At 47.4% G+C, this 17,045-nt stretch overlaps 1 protein-coding gene across 4 annotated transcripts in view; it reads right to left on the bottom strand.

Moving 5' to 3' along the window:
- Cdh13 (cadherin 13) overlaps positions 1-17,045 on the bottom strand; it is a 1,184,913-nt gene that overhangs the window by 296,766 nt on the left and 871,102 nt on the right. The gene's annotated exons all lie outside the window — the stretch shown is intronic.

The raw sequence follows: 17,045 nt of genomic DNA, 5'->3' as shown, positions 1-17,045 counted from the left end.
GTCCTGTAGGTAGGAAAGCTCTACAGAGTCTTCTAAGGAGGAAACTCAAGAGGCGAGTGGGGAACAAGGAGGACTCACTGTTGTGGTGAAGATTCGGACAGTTTCAGTCCAGAGAAACATCCAGTGCAAAGGCCCTGGGGTGAGGACGGACTTGGCCCCTGGGAGCAGGCCAAAGAATCAGCTGTGAGGAAGGCCAGCTGGAGTGGGGGTGGGGCCTGCTGATGCTGAGGATAGAGTAGAGGGGGTCACATGGACAGCTGGATGAGGACAAGGTGATCTGCATTTCACAGCACTGTTCATTTGGGTCGCGAGTGGCTGTGACATTCCTGGAGATCCAACACTTGTTCGGCTTCCCATGACTGGGATGGAGAAATAGGGCTGCGGGAGGAGACTGCTTCTTGCTGTGGCTGCAGGACCCAAGAACACAGGGAAGCCGTGGGCAACAAATTACCAATGATTAAGCTATTCAAACGGGATTAAATAGAATCTCCTTTGAGTGTTGTAGGGAAGTTGTGTGTGTGTGTGTGTGAGAGAGAGAAAGAGACAGAGAGAGAGAGACAGAGAGACAGAGAGAAATAGAAAAAGACAGAGACAGAGAGATCCTCAAGTGGGCTGTATAAATGGGAGTGTATTTTAACCAACCTAAATTACATAACAACAAAAAGAAGGAGTATTTCGCCATGTTCCCTGTGTCTAGAATTTACAGAAGACCCTGCTGCACAGCATGGGGTTTGAATGGGAGTCAACATTATTGTTTTCTCTGTTCTCTTAAAGGCCATGAGCCAATAATGTTTATCCCTCAGCAAACTGAAATTAGAGGCGCCCGCCATCTCTATCTATTGATTGTGGTCAGATGCTTCCACAGGCAATGCCAAGTTTTCAAATTCAGTTCATTTGCTAATGTTTTTAGAAGGTGGAAGGAATTACTGCATAAGAGATTTAAAAAAAAAGGGTTGGAAAGGGGTGGAGAATCAGAAAATGAAACAAAATAAAACCCTCTGCCTTTTCCCCTAGAGGGAAGCAATAATAAATTCTTTATGAATATCTACTCCACGCTCAGGTATAGCTGTGATTCAGTAGGTAATTTAGATAACATTGAACTTTGTCTAGTTAGAAACCCATGAAAGACACAGATGCTGGATTCCATTAGCGGTTTGGCACCTTAGCGCCTCACTCGAGCTGATAAAACCGCGTGTCCGACATGGACTGCATGTAATCATATTACCTGCTAACAGGATTTGTGCCTGGAATTCCCAGGGAATGCCTTCACCAGTTCACCCACACGCCCAGTGTCAAGTGCCTTTTGACAACAGTTGGCTCTGACGGAACATAAGGCCCACTAACCTGCTCGAGGGAGCTTTAAATATCTCCCTGAAACATTTGCATCTTGTAATCCAGAAGTTCAATGGTAATAACAAAAGGGAAGCAACTAGACATGAGGCAGGATTTAGAGACAGGTTAAAGAATTTGGATGCAATGATATTCCGAGACTGAGAATCTTTTTGTCTTGTTGAGTAATCACATGGCATGGGTCAAGCTACCTTGGATCCTACTCCCGGAGAAGAGATGAATGCTGGTCCTGTTCTGAAAAAATTGGGGGGCGGGGGGCTCACTATAGAGGGATACCATTTGTTAAGAGCAAAACAGACAGAGAGAATACAAGCCTATGACTTGGCCATTATGACAGGCCAAGTGTTAACTGGTCAAAGGATAAGATCAACGGAGAAGGCTCTAGGAATACTCCAGCCAACATTAGGGAGGCCTGAGTCCTACCATCTTGAGTGAGGAGATCTGAACCAAGTAGATTTGACTCTAAATGGGCTAAGCCAGTTCTTTCTCCTTTTGCAACAGGATGCCCCATCTAGCCTCCCAGTGGGCATCTAGTGTCTAGTGCCTGATGCCTAGGTCATCCTCCCATCCCTTCATTTCTCTCCCTCTTCCCCATCCCTTTCCCTACTTTCCTGTTGGTATTTTCTGTCTTAAGCTCCACCCCCACAAGAAACCAATTTCTCCTGGAATCTCTGTCTCAGCCCTTGTTCTTTGGGAGAAATTAGCAATAATTCTCCTGCCTCAATTCAACCACGTCAGTGGAAAACGCACAGCAACTGCGTTTGGTTCAAAAAGAGATGCCCAGGTTAATAAGGAGCTTCAGGATCCTTCACTCGGGCTTAGCTTCCCCGTTCTTCTTTCCTTAACAAGCCGCCTCTTTTTCTTTGTTCTGTAAGGCCTTCTTTATGATGGGTGGGGATAGATGGATTTATGTATACACAGGGCAAGACTGGAAGCCACCAGCAGCAGCTTTAATCTAAGGTTAACCTTAGAAAGCCCATTTTCAAATGGCAACTGCGTCGCTCTTTGTGTTTTTCTTTAAAAATGCTGAACCACTGGGTCAGGGTGGGTGTGCATCAGAGACAGGGGCGCTTTATGGATGGCACCTTCGGGGTTCTTTGCTATTCGGGAGATGTGCTCCTTTTAAGCCTAATCAGAGAGAAGCGAAGGTTGTCTCCTGGGTCATGGGACAAGAAGCTAGTTCATAGTGGGAGCACGTGACCAGGCCCATGTTTAGTTGTAAATGAGGTCTCTGAAAAGTGTTTTTGACCCAGCCACATCCTCTGGTGCTATTGCTGCCAGGACAGGGGGTGCCTTGCCTTAAGATGCCCCAAGGCGGTTGGGTTGCTCTCTATGAAAGAAGACACAGGAACGAGACAGAATGCCCTGGGAAGTGGGCTCTGGAAAGCAAATGCCTGCAAAAGAAATCAAGAAGCAACTGGAAACTTTGCCCTCTTAAAATGCCATGCATAGTCAATTATGCATTTGCGAGTCAATTATGCATTTGTAAGTCGATTACGGAAAAAAGAAAACAGATGAGTTTTAAGACTTTAAATGCGCCATGCTGGAAAGAGCCTCGATTTAGGAGAACAATAATTTTAAAAAATGGTTTTAGGTCAAACGAGAAGGGAAGGTTTCCCAAATGCCTCCTGGGAATTAAATTAAAAATGAGTAAACTAATTTTATTTGCGGCTTAAATAAAACTCCCCTGAACTATTTAATGGGCACCTACCTCCTTTAGGTACATTCTAGAGAAAACTCAATTTGCAATTATAAGGCTAAGGAGATTAATGAATCACTGCATTTTATTTGTAGTAGAACCAGTGATTAGAAAGAACTTTTTTTTTTTTGCCCTCCCTCTGAGTTAGAGTCACAGCAAGCTAGCTAGACCAAGTGTTGGGGCAGAGCTTGTCATTGACCTAGTTAGGTGGCTGTGTGTTATCCATTAAGTTCAGGGACCAGAGTTATTTATCTTTCCATAAGGAGGACTCCAAGCCGGCTGCACGGCATATAGAAGGAGCCTAAAACTAGAGGTAGAATAAATAATGTCTACAATGGTGTTTCCAGCTTCATACACTTGAAGTAAATGGGCCAAGGGAAGGCTGCATTTCCTGAGGTGACAACCATGTCTTCTTTGCCTCAGCCTCTAGGACTCAGATTTTGCCTGTTGAGTGAACCTGCTTGCACTTGAGTACACACCAGTGTGGGCTCTATGTCTTCTTTGTTTCCCAAAGGGTTCCTGTCCCCAGAGAGCTGCCTTGCAGTTGTAGTAGGTATTCAACTTTGCCCAATGAATGAACACATTAGAAAACGTGAAAAGTCCTTTGGAGACCACGAAGGCTGATACTATGGAGCACCCAGGACATAAGCCTCTAGATGTGTCTGTGAGGGATTATCTAGATGGGGCTAGTGGAATTAGGAAGACTCACTTGAAATGTGAGTGGCACCATTCCCCAGTTTGGGATCCTGGGCTGAATAAAGAGGAGAAGGTGGGCCTAGCATGAGCATTCGTCTCTCTTTGCTTGCCTACTGGGGATGCCATGTGACCAGCTGCCTCATGTTCCTCCCTGCCATGCCTTCCCTGCCATGACAGACTGTATCCCCTCAAACTGAGAGCCAAAACTGATCCCTCCTTGGATAGGTTGTTACAGCAAGAAAAGGAACTCATGCCAAGACCCACTTCAGACAAGAACAGATGTGTTTCATAGTTACTTTCTGTAAAGCAAATAGCTGTGAGAAAACATACAATATATAACATTATTTTAGAGACAGTGCCAGAGAATAATGCGCAGACCCTCCACACACAGGCCCTTCTTCTGGGGTTATACCCTATTCTTTAGGTAGATTCTGTCCTCTCCATCTGGCGATATGAAAACTCAGGTTTAGAATATCATCTTTGTCACCTTTCTCTGCTACGAGCAAGTGTCTGACATGAAGTCACTTAAGAGAGGAAGCATTGTAAATATTTAATATTACCTGGGGTTTTCTACCCAGCCTCAGATCATTTTGTTGCCAGATAAAAGACACAAAACCTTTATATTTAAAGTAAGCCTTAATCAGCACTAGGGCTGGGCAGACATCTACCCTCTAAGCTATTAGTATCTACTTCCCTATCAATAACCCAGAGATCTGACTTACCACATCCCTCCTGGGCCGCTCTTATTCCCTCGAACTGGCGAGGCTCCATGGCCAGTTCTGTTCTTATGATCTCTTACCCCATGGCGTCTTCCTTTCTCTCTCCTCTCCTTTTCTCCTCATGGTTTCTGTCTCTGACCCCAAGCCCCAGGAACTGAAGCTTCATCTACCTCTCTTCTGCCCAACTACAGGCTGCAAGCATCTTTATTCAACCAATAGTTTTAAGTTAAGGAGCAAGATAATTTAGCATAGCATTCCTTGGTAAGGATCATACCTGAGGCAACCAGACCTTGGGGCCAGCATTTAGTGTGACAACACATAGCAACAGAGCAAAACCACAATAAGGAAGGGTTTATCATGACCCACAATTTGATAGCATACAGTCGATAATAGCGGGGAAAACTCGGTGGAGAGACAGGTGGCTTGTTGTTGTGGCAATGGAGGGTGAGAGAGATGACCATCTACCATTGTGCAATGTCAGCAAGCTGAGACCTAGGGCTTGAACCAGGCCTGTCTATAACCCTCCAGACCCAACTTTACAGCCCTGCATCTGCTGGCAAGTTCACATGTCCAAATCAACATCCCAAAACAGCCCCACCACTGGGTACCACTTGTGTTTAAACAGTGAGTGTGGAAGGGGCATTTTACATGGAAACGAAATGATAGGTTAGAGTGCTCCAAGGAGAGAAAGGTGGGGCTGGGACCCCTCAGGACTGCACTCAGATAGACCCGATGAAGACAAAGTTCTGGATGTAGATTCAGGAAACAGGAAGGAGGGAGCAGGAAGTGACAGCAGGAAACCAAAGCATTGAAGAGAGGCCTGTGCCTCAGTGGGGTATTGATAGGAGCCTCTATAGGTGTTCGTCTCACAGCAAAGAGTGCACCAGCATTGCCTTCTGGACAGGGGCCTGGGCACTACTCTACTTCTGCCTGCTGGCTTCAATCCAGCTCTCTCTAGGCCCTACTTCTGGGCCACCCTATGTCCTTGCAATTCCCTATTTATACTGAAGGGGCAGCAGGCGCAGACTGAGATGGTGCTGCTGTGAAGACAGCAAGGGTATGCTCTGACCACAGCTACAGTCTAGCTCCTAGGGGGTTGAGAGGGCTGAGGGCCCAGGGTCGTCCTCCATGCCTATTTATAGTTTTAACTAAGATGCCTCATCGCTCCCGCTGAGACAGCAGCCAGGGGGTGACACACGCCCTGTGGAGAGGGCCTCTACCCTCAGGGAACTCTTAAAGCTGATGTGTGTGTTTGTGAGAATAGGTAGTGAGACAACGCCTTTCACAAAGAATGCGGAGTGTGCATTGTTCTGGGATCCAGCCTTAAACAAATAAAGAAGCACATATGCTAGGCTATTAGTTCCCAGGGACTGCTGGGAGAGAGGGGCGGGGACTGTAGGAGATGGGAGACTTGTCCTTCTCAGACTGTCTTGTTATGATCCCCTGCTTCATCTTCATTTTTACCATCAACATCTGTTGCTTTCAATTCACCCAGAGGGGAGGAAAATCTATGAATCTGCTTATCTGGATCCTGAGGTTACGGGTGACTTCATTTTCTGCCTCAGACATTTTCCGCAGTATAGAAAGAACACTCAGGAATTAAAAGAAGGGATGGGTCACCCATCACCCATGATATGCGCTCCCACATGGCCATCACAGAGGAAGGGGACCCACACACATGTTGAGCAGTCCTGAAAAGGAGACAGGTGCAGAGCCAGCTGCAGGTGGCCTCTGCTCTGACAGCACGAGTCATGGGTGGACTGTGTGTGTTTCTGAACAGAACTCCTCCTTCGGTAGGGGCTACATCCTGACTGGAGGGGTCTCAGGGAAACTGCTGAGGAAGGCTTTGTCACAGAGAAGGAATGTTTCAATGTTCATACTGACAGCCCTCCACATCCACGGGCTCTGTGCCTTGCATTCGACCTGTTTTCCCGGAGAGAAGCATTTGGGGAGAAATAGTGACATCTGTATGGAGCATGTGTAGGCTTTTCTCTCATCGTTCCCTAAACACCGTTCAGCAAAAACCTACACTGCATTTACATTCCATGAGGCGCTGAAGATAATAGAGAGATGAGGTGCCGGGTGTGTGCGGCTCTCCTATGCCAACAGTACGCCATCTTAGAATCTACTGACTCGGGCATCTTTGAGAGGTGGTAATGGTTGGTTTTAATGTCACTTGCCACAGTTTAGGTCTCTGGGCAGGAAAAGCCTCGTCTGAGGAAGGCCCGCCTCAGGAGAGGGTGTCATCTGCTGGTGGCAGCCCAGAGAGTAGGGCCATGGCAAAGGAAGATTATCCTTCGCCGTTTGCTTGCTTGGCCTTCCTCCTTCAGCTCGGTTGTTTACCGTTTCTGCTGCTGTTGCTGCTGCTGCTGTAGATTTTATGTGGTAGAAGAATGAGCTCTAGTTTCAAGCCAGGTGCTTTGGGACTCAAGACAGCTCAGAAGGGATGAGTCGGGTCAGGGACTGTCCACTCTCTTAAAAGCATCTGAATTTACATCCCACTCCCAGAGGCTGCTAGGAAAGTCAACATAACCGAGTAGTCATCTTCCAGCCCTAGGACTCTCCTAGAAGGACTTCATTCTGGAAAAGCTGAGTCACTGCGAGCCAGCGGGCAGCCAACACAATGTCTGTCTGCTAATCTGTGTGGAAGGAACAGCTTGTCTCCAAAGTGTGAACCTCGCACATGGCACACACCTCGGCTTTTTCATTCTCGCAAGATGTATTATTTCATTATAGCAAAATGGGGCGAACCTGTACTGTGAGCTGTTTCGTTTATGAGGTTGCTAAGTAACCAATTTGCCCCTTGGGTTCCCAAGGAGGCCGAGGGTGCTAAACTTCATGTTGTAAATCAGGGCGGTGGAGGAACTCAGGGTAGCCTTAGGAATGTCTGAAGGGTACAATTGCCATGGTGACTGACGGGATTTAGCCCTTAATTTGAGGGCTCAAATCAAGCTTAAACTTCTGGATTATAAGCAAGGGGAAAGGGAAGTTATTACAGCTATGTTTAAAGGGGTGGGATTAAAGTGTACAGAAATACAAAATACATGAACATAAATGCAAATGTATGTAAATTAGGTACCCATTGGAAAAGACTGAGAGTCAAATCTCTTATTAATGATGGTGGGTGTAATGTCTGACTCCAGCTGCCTTCTGATTTGTCGGGAGCCATTCTAGGGCTTGCCTTGAGTCCTGCCCCGACACCTGAGGCAGATCTTTCGATGTTTTTTAACCATCAGAAAAACGAGATGTCATGGATGACCCAGTCTACCTGGGTTCTCCGCCCACCAATGTGCCAGCCGCCGCTCTTTCAGGAGAGTCAGAGTTCAGTGAGGCAGGAGAGGGCTGCATGGGATTGTTTGCTTGTTTTTAATATATTTATTTGAGATAGGGCCTCCTGTATCCCTGCACGACATTGTACTATCTATGAAACAGCCAAAGATGCCCTTGAACTCCTGATCTTCTTGCTTCTATCTCCTGAGTGCTGGCATTACAGGCTCCTGCCATCATACCCATGTGGTGCTTGGGGGTCCAACTAAGGGCTTTGTACAGATAGGCAAGCACTGGACCAACTGAGCCATAGCTCCAGCAGCATGTAGTATATTTTCATTTCAGTAAAACAAAACAAAACAAAAACAAACAAACAAAAAAAACAAAACCTCAGTATGAACCACATCAGCAGACTGAGCAGTGCAGCCGGGTTTGGCTGGCAAGCCTTGGATTTAAGGCCGATTGGGTTATCACCTCCCTTTGGTGCAAGGAGGAGACGCAGGGAGCACTCTTTTCAGGACAGGTCTGTGAGCACTGCTCAGGAGCTCATGCTCCTCTGAGGTATGAAGTGCTCCTACAGACATCGGGAAAGAACAAATTTGATCTCTAACATCTATGTGAGAAGACACAAGAAAAAACAAAAAACAAAATCAAAATAAAAAACAAACAAAACCCCCCCAAAACACTGACAGTTAGAAACCATTTACCCCACTTTCTTTTAAAAAAATTATCAATTATTCAGTGTGTGTGTATGTATGTGTGTGCGCGCACATGTATATGCTGTGGTCATGGCACACATACATGTAGAGGTCAGGGAACAGCTTGTGGGAATTAGTTCTCTCCTTCTGCCATGTGAGGTCTGGGGATCAAACCCAGATTGTCAGCCTTGGCCACAAGCATCTTTGCCCACTGAGCCATCTAGCCAGCCCCTTCCCACTTTTTTAAGGTCATGCCTTGGGTAGTCACTGAGTTCCAGAATTGACTTATGAAAATAGGCACTCCAGAGGCAGACTGGGTTCAGATTCCTGGCCTGCTACGCACTAGCCACTCATTCCTGGTAAAACTGCTTAGCCCCTCTGTGCCTCTGTTTTGGTTTGTTTGTTTGTTTTTTAAATCTACAAAGTGCAACTATCACTGTTACAAACATTTCACAGGACTTTGGGTGATTAAATTCTACTATTTGTGTAAAGAACATAGCATAGTGAGTCCTCAGAAAGAGCAGCCATCAGTACCATCCCAGACAGTACAGGAAAGCACAGGCAGGTACACAGGGTCAGCCATTAGAATAACCTAAGCAGGCTTGGTGCATTGCAAGTGTTCCTGTGAGCCATTACAAAACCCACAGCTATCAAGGGGCCTAGATGGACAGACTGTGGACTTAGGGGGCCACATTCTTACTTGACCCCATGTTCTATACCATACACCATCCCACGTTATGGGGGATGGTTCTCTGAGCCTCAGCACCACAGATGATCAAAAGCTGATTGGTGCCCAGATGTGAGAGTGTTCACCATCCTCAACTCTATGAGCGGGGCCCAGAGCTGCTGAGCTGGGTTAGTGTGGGAGGCGCCATCTGTGTGGAACCCATCAGAGCTGACAGAATCACCGCTCTCAGCTTACACAGTGGCCATGATGCAGACCTTCCCGCGGTGGGTTAACTGCTTAGGGGACAAGAAACCCACCTCAAGAAACAGAAGGAGTTCTGCAGGGGAATGGCACAATATCCACATTTAGCTTTCCTGTCTGTCTTCCCTGGGGAGAGGCCCAGCAGCAGCTCACAGATGTTCCTGCAAATGTCTTTGAAAGTCATTCCTTCAGTGGCCAAAGAGTCCCAAGACTCCTTCTGAGTTTTCTGAGGTGTCTGTCAAAATCCTTTCTAAAGAAAACCAGCTATGTTTCCGGCTAGGATGCCACTTCCCTTCTGACTCTCCCAGCATCACAGGAAAAGACAGAGGTAGTACCAGGCACCACACAATTCTACGAAACTAATAGGGCAGTTTTACCCTTGGCTTAACCTTTGTTGATTCCCTATGTTGTATTTACTCATTTTGCTTAAATATGAGAATAATTTAAAACAGATTGGGCACTATTTTCCTTCCCTTTCCCTTTCCCTTTCCCTTTTTCCCTTTCCCTTTTTCCCTTTCTCTTTCCCTTTCCCTTTCCCTTTCCCTTTCCCTTTCCCTTTCCCTTCCCTTTTCCCTTCCCTTTCCCCTTCCCTTTTCCCTTCTCCCTTCCCTTCCCTTCCCTTCCCTTCCCTTCCCTTCCCTTCCCTTCCCTTCCCTTCCCTTCCCTTCCCTTCCCTTCTCTTCCCTTCCCTTTTTCCTTTTCTCCTTCTCCTTTCTCCTCCTCCTCCTCTTCCTCCTCCTCTTCTTCCTCCTTCTTTTCTTTTCCTTTTTTGTCCTAAAATGTTGGTTAAAACCTACCAGGTGTCAGGGACTGTTCTAATAAGGGAGAGAGAAAGATGAGATGTCACGCCCTCCTGGGACCCAAAGCCCAGGGTGGATTGGGTGACATTCCTCAGGATATGGCAGCGTTGGCCTTTTCTACACTCCCCTGAGAAGTGACCCAGCACCAACACCACACAGAATTGCCTTTCTATTTGAGACTCTGTCCGTGACAAGAAGTCCTCCTACTTCTGTAACTGAAATGACAGGAGCAGACTGAACACTCAGGCAGAGAGTGTGGTTTTCTGAGAAAGGTGATCCTACACATAGGCTCACCCCATGTGGCTTGATACGTAAACACATCTTAGAAGAGATGGGCTTTTCCTTAAGAGTCAACCTTAGTACTTGGACTTCCCACTTGAACTTTTAGCCTGGTCTTTATGGAAAGCGTTTTAAAATTTAAGTGAAATGCTTTTAAGGGCTCATCACAACAAACCTGCTGATCATCAGGGCAGGATATCATCACTACACTGTGCAAGCAAGAAACCAAGACCCATCCTTTACATAAGAAGAGGACAGCATTGGGACCAAAATCCAGAGTTAACTGAGGCATTCGAAGCAGTGATTGATATACTCAAGTGCGCCACAGCTACAGAGGGCCACCATGTACCATCTCTGGGCTTTGTGTTTGAAAAACATTCTATTTGGTGTGTGTGTGTGTGTGTGTGTGTGTGTATGTGCACGCGCACGCACATGCGGGTACATGTGTGTTTTATGTACATGTTTGTGTATGTGCTGTACATGTATTTGTGTTAGTGCATATGTGTTGGATATGAATGTTTGTATAGGTGTGGTGTGTTTTATATACATATTTGTGTATGTTGTGTATGTATTTGTGCGTGTGCATGTATGTTGTAAATGCACTTTTGTGTATGTGTGCATATGTTTTAATGCATGTTTGTATGTGTGTTGTACATGTATTTGTGGTGTGCATGTGTGTTATATATGCATGTTTGTGTATGAGTGCGTGTGTGTTTAATATGCATGTTTGTGTGTGTTGCATATGCATGACTGTTCTGGTTTGCATTTATGTGGGTCACAGTTGTGTATTTCTCTGTCACTCTCCACTGTATTTCTTTGAGGCAGGGTCTCTTGCTGATATCATGGCTCACACTTTCAGCTAGATTGCCTGATGGTGACCTCCCAGGGTCTGCTTATCCCTGACTCCCCAATGCTGGGGTCGCAGGCACACACAGGCATGCTTCACTTCTACATGGATACTGGGGACTTGAACTCAGATCCTTTTGTTTGTCCAGGCAGTGTATTTATCCAGAGCTATCTGCCCAGGCCAGCTCTGTATCTCTTTGTAGGTAGAGAACTTCAGAGCATCCTTGGCTTCGAATATTAGATGCATCACTTATGTAAGACTGCAAAAAGCCATTGTTTAAAATAACATCCATTACAGACCGAATCTAAAGGCTGTTTCCGAATTGCTGCCAACATTTTTTTTTTGGTCCTATCTTCTTCAAATAATTAAGGGTTAGCAACTTCAAAATTAATTCTAGTGGTAGGCTGTACATCGGGCTTAATGGATCTCATAAATCAATCCCATGAGGTAAAATCTATTTTAAGACGTCTACGGAAGAGGTGCTGTCCTAGAGGCGGAACTGTGTTATTTCTTTCTCTTCAGAGCAGCCCAAGCCCCACCCCTCCAACTCCCAAGTTACAAACCTTGAAGACCTTCCAGCTAAGTGTTTTTGAATCAGAACTGAAAATATGCAGATTCTTGGGTGGAGGCCACGCCCACTATAAAAGTACAGTGTGTTTACGTTATAATTTCTGGCACCTGTGATTTTGACCTATTTGGGGTCTTTGACAGATGTGATTAAATGCAGAAGATGTGAGCCTGAGGACAGGGGATCCTATGAAAACTGAGATGCAGCCACAAGCCTGAAGCCACTGGGGGCTCAAGGAAGCAGGAAATACCCTCTCCTTGTACACTTAGAAGGGATCCTGCACCGGCTGACACCTTGACTTAGTCTGGATATAGAGCATCTGGAGTGGTTATAGAATAAACCTCTGCCATCTTAAGTCACCAAGCTCATCGGGATTCTTGGGTCCAGCAGTCAGGACTGTAAGAAGCCTCCTGGGGAGGAGGTTCACAGTCAAGTTGACTTAGGTCTGGAGGAACGAACCGGGTCATTCTGTTTGTGGCTACACATTGGTATTTCTCCTAGAGAATCTGTGCATGGAGCAGGTGCCATGTCAAAAGTCCTTTGGGCAGGTGTGGGAACTGCTCTATGTGGGCTCTCTGGAGCTTTCTAGTTCACTAGAAACAACCCTCCACTCCAAGCAAGCATAGCAATAATAAGTAAGACCCCCTAAGAAGTTCTCGCCATTGAGCGTCTCACCAACTCATTAGGAGGGAGAAGTGGTAACGGATAGAAACAGCTCCATCCCTAGCATCGCAAAGGCCTAACGCCTTACAAACACTCTTTCAGAATTTTACCAAACAGGCAAGACTTTAAGCTCTGGATGTGTCTCCAGCCACGCATCTCCTAGCTCTGGGACAACATTAAATTCATACTGGCATTTTTCCCATTTCTGAAAAACAGGCTGTCCTGTCCCAAGTATAAAGCAACCTATTTGTCCTCCCTGCCCCTTCTCACACAGGCCTCTGAACAGAGAACATGTGCTTGTGCCTGGTGGTACCTGCTGGGGATACGTTCATTCATGAGGTATTGAGCCTGTATTGACTTCCCAGCCATCCCCCTCAGGCTCTGATTCGGCTGAGAGACAGATGGGCAACCATGACAGCCCTTTGTAACCAACGTCCCCGACATGCCACCTTGAGTGTCAAAAGCCTTGGACTGTGCATTCTGCAGGGAGAGATTTCCCTGAGGAGAAGGAGTGTCACTATTGAGAAGGGCATGCTGGGACATGGTTGGAAACCTGGGACATGTGGGTGGGTGTGCGTTGTAGCACTCGAGGTTCTGGACTAAGGTTGCTTGGTTCACAGACCTGAAGCCACTAGCCAGGTAGTTGTGTGACCTTGGCCAGTTCCTAATGTCTTGGAATCTTGGTTATTCCTTCCATAGTGACACAGGGCAGTCAAGGGTTAGAGCGAAGGCTGGAAGAACTCCCAAAGCCTCAGAAAATTGGGCTTTCTGAGAAATTGGGATTTCTGAGGGAATCCAGGGTGGTCAACAGTTCTTAGTCCGCCACAGGTATGAAATTAAAGGCGCTGCCTCAAAATGAGGCTATTGGGTCCCCAAACTGAGGAGAAAGGATTAAAGGGAGAACAGACAGGGACTCGGGCTTCCAGTCAGTGGGGAGGGTTAGCTACCTACCCCCCCCCAGAGGGAACTTGTTCATTACTTCCTGTTGCTTATGTGGAGGGCCAGTGACACGTGTGGATCTGCCCCTCCACAGTTCTGAGGCTCAGAATAGATTCCCACCGTGCAGACCTGGACACTGATGCTCAAGGGTGAGTGAGTCTTGAGACCATGATGTAGAGTATGTGCCCTGCAGGGATCACCCCTAGCCGCTGCTACTCCTGACGCAGGTTTATATTCGCCATCTTTGAACAGAGGGAAGGAGAGCTGTGTGCGGCCCTTGTCTACCGTCCATGTGAGAGAACCTTCTGGAAGATTCTTCGCACCCACCCATTTTCCTCCAGGCCAGGCCTCCTACAGGAAGCCCCTATTGAAGGAGGTGACTTCTCGGCATCAGACCCTCCCCCGTGAACAGTTCGAATCACGTGACTCCTGTGCTCAAGACCCACGCTGCCTCCTCACCTCTCCCTGAAAGCAAAAGCCAGGCTCCTCCTAGTGCCTACACGGTTGGCTGTGACCAGTGGCTGCTTCTTCCTCTAACTCACCCACCCTCTGCCTCTGTACCACTGCTCCACCCATGGCCCATCCTTAGAGCAGGCTCAATGCATCAGACACACCTCTGCCTCAGGACCTTGGTACATATCCTTCTCTCTGTTTGGGACGATGTCCCTCCAGTGGTCAAGCCCTTTCTCCCCTTACCCTTCTCAGCCCTGGGTGTGAATGTAACTTTCTCAGGTAAGCCAAGGCCACCCTGTGGCAAACGGCACAGCTGCTACTCGCCCATTTTTAATGCTTGTTTTGCCCCATGCCTCTCCTCACCCTCTCCTCTGCCTGGTTCTCATCTCCCTTCACTAGAGGGCGATGTGCACATGTGTTTGTTGAGTGCCTACATGAATGAATGGTTGCTTCTATGTATGGGCTTATCCCTGCTCCCTGACATCAGTACACAGCAACATAATCAGTTATGAACTTGACCTCCTCAACGTATAATACTGGCTTAGGGACTAGTAGTCCGGTAGCCAAGACCTGCCAGGGAAAGTGAATTCTGGTAATTACTGGACTCTGATGGGGGTCGCGATGGGACATCTGGACTGGCTTCTGATGGTTTCTCCAGAAAGACCCTTCGGTTTGCTTGCTAGCCAGTCATCATCACAAGGAAGCCTCTCCCTTGGAGAGTCCCTCAGCAGGGGCTGCGTGTCCCCATACTCTGTTCAGAAGGTGAGAACCACATTTTCCTGACACTTCCATCCTCAGGGGACAGAAACCAGCATGGAGCCTGGGACAGCTTAGCACCAGTTCTGGGAGGCATGGATACTTGAACCACCCTGTCTGGATATTGGGGACACTTTTTTTTTTGCTTTAAGTAGTACTAATATTATTTGGCAGGGAACTTTGTCTCTCAAAAGAGACTTCTGGCAAGTCCATGGCCCCAAGCTTAGGTGGACGATTGGTGACCCTCCATCTACCTCCATGCCCCTGCTCCCAGAGTCTCTAGCTACTCCCATGTTTTGCTCCATCCTCCCTGTTGACCCAGATTCTCCTCAGTTCCCCCGGAGCCAGCCTGAAACTCCTCTCTTCTTGGAATATTTCATCGTCTCTCTGCTATATAATTTAAACAGGGCACCACATAACTTAACATGCCATCCTAGACATTACCCTCCATGCCTGCTGGTTCTGTCTTTGAGGTTGGCTGACACGGAAGCTGAGAGCTTGCTCTGGGAAGCTGTGGTCTTGGCAAAGGCCCGGAGCACAGAACCACTATGGCCCTGGCCAGTGCAGTGCTCTAGCTGTGACTCCACGCCATAAGGCAGCTTCAACACTCCATCAGGGGAGCCATTGCCACGGTAATGGTGGCTCTAGAATCCAATTTAGCTCTCTAAAACCCATGAAATGGCACTCGGAATCCTAGCTCATTGCTTTCAAGTCCTTACTCATGGTAATTTTAAGGGCAATCAGAAATAATATATAAATTATGAATAATAACTGCATTCATTTATTCCTTCTAACTCCATGGGCTAAGGACCCTCTGAGATCGGAGCGGTAACTCTCCATCCCCAACCAGTTCTGCAGAGGAAGCCGAGGATGGGGGTGGGAATAGGACAGGACCAGGAAGCTCTTAGGCAGTGATGCCAGGATAGCAATTTTGTAACTGCAGTCATCCAAAGCAGACAAGGACAACCTATCTGCAGGGGATATTTAGGGCATACATGCAGTGGTTATATACCTGGGGTACACTTGACATTTAGTGGGAGTGGCAATGGGTGTGTGTGTTGCATGCACATGTGCCTGTGGATGCCAGAAGATGGCATCGGACTGAAACTTGAGGTACAGGTAGGTGCAGGCTGCCCAGTGTGGGTACTGAAAACTGCACGTGGTCTTCAGCAAGAATGGCAAATTCTCTTCCCCACTGTACCCAGGTGCCCCACCCATATATCCTGAAAGACCCTGTTCTTTTTGTGGACAGAAACAAGAACACTATAATTATCTGAGTCAAGAGTCTTGAATCAAGTTCACGTTCAAAAAACAAAAGACCGGACTGCAGGTGTTCATTGCCCAGAGCCCCTGTGGACCAAGGGGCTTGGTGTCTGTTGGTTTCAGACCCATAACAGTGATAGAAAATCACTGAGGCAGTGGCCTGCCCAGTGCAATTCAAACGATGTACACTAAACAGACTTGTGTCTCCCAGGGCACTGATGCCAGCAGAGGCCTCTCTGGACAGAGTGTTTCAGCCTCTGCCCAGCCCCACCCACAGACTCTACATGTTGTGTGATTTGAATCAGCAACAAAACCTTCTAAAGCTGAGAAGAGCTTGCTCAGGGACAAGTGCTGCAGTGGCCCTACTGTGCTCAAGCACAGGTGCTGAGGAAAACCACAGTCTGCTCTGAGATGGTCCCTGTCCTGCTTCAGGTCCCTGCCCTGTGATGAGCCATCTAAGGGTGAAGAGCATTGTCTAACAAATGGAAGATTCCAGCAGCTAGTGAGCAGAGCCTACAGAAACCCTGAGGGGAGTGTGGACAAAGCAGCAGCTACCCCCCTGCAGATCGCAGCGTGTTTGGACCTGTCTTTGTTGCGGGAAGAGAAGCCAGGGTGCTTGGGATGTACCCTGGAAAGTAAGGAGCCAGGCAGCATCCTTGGGTGAGGATGCAGGACACAGTCCAGCTTCCCTCCTGTTCCTGAATGCACTTTCAGCCAAGGGCAGTGTGGGTGGACAAACTGATGGAGGCCCTCACTAGGGTGAGGCTCCTCCTTTCTTGGTTTGGTTCTGACAATAGGCAGTTTTGAGCCTAGGGGAAACACCTTCCAGGAGAAAGCAGAGGTACATGTGTGTGGAAAGTTACGATGCCCTGCTCCCTACTAGCAAAAGAAATGAAAGAGTTCCTCAGATGGATGCCAGCAGCACGTGGGTTGTGGGCATCACTGCATGGAAAAGTTGCTCAAAGATAACTCAGTCTCCTAGCAGAAGAAATACCAAATATTTCTGTGTGCAGGTGTGTGCTCACCAAAAGCCCCTAGAAAAATAGCTATAGGGCCCCAGGTAAAGAGGTGCACACCTATAACCCAACACTCAGGAAGGAAGGCAGGAGAAGGAGTCTAA

Source organism: Mus musculus, chromosome 8 (assembly GCF_000001635.26).
Source record: "Mus musculus strain C57BL/6J chromosome 8, GRCm38.p6 C57BL/6J".
In the NCBI taxonomy this organism is placed as follows: domain Eukaryota; kingdom Metazoa; phylum Chordata; class Mammalia; order Rodentia; family Muridae; genus Mus; species Mus musculus.
The sequence above is the reverse complement of the archived record's forward strand: the minus strand, read 5'-3'. Positions and strand labels throughout refer to the sequence as shown.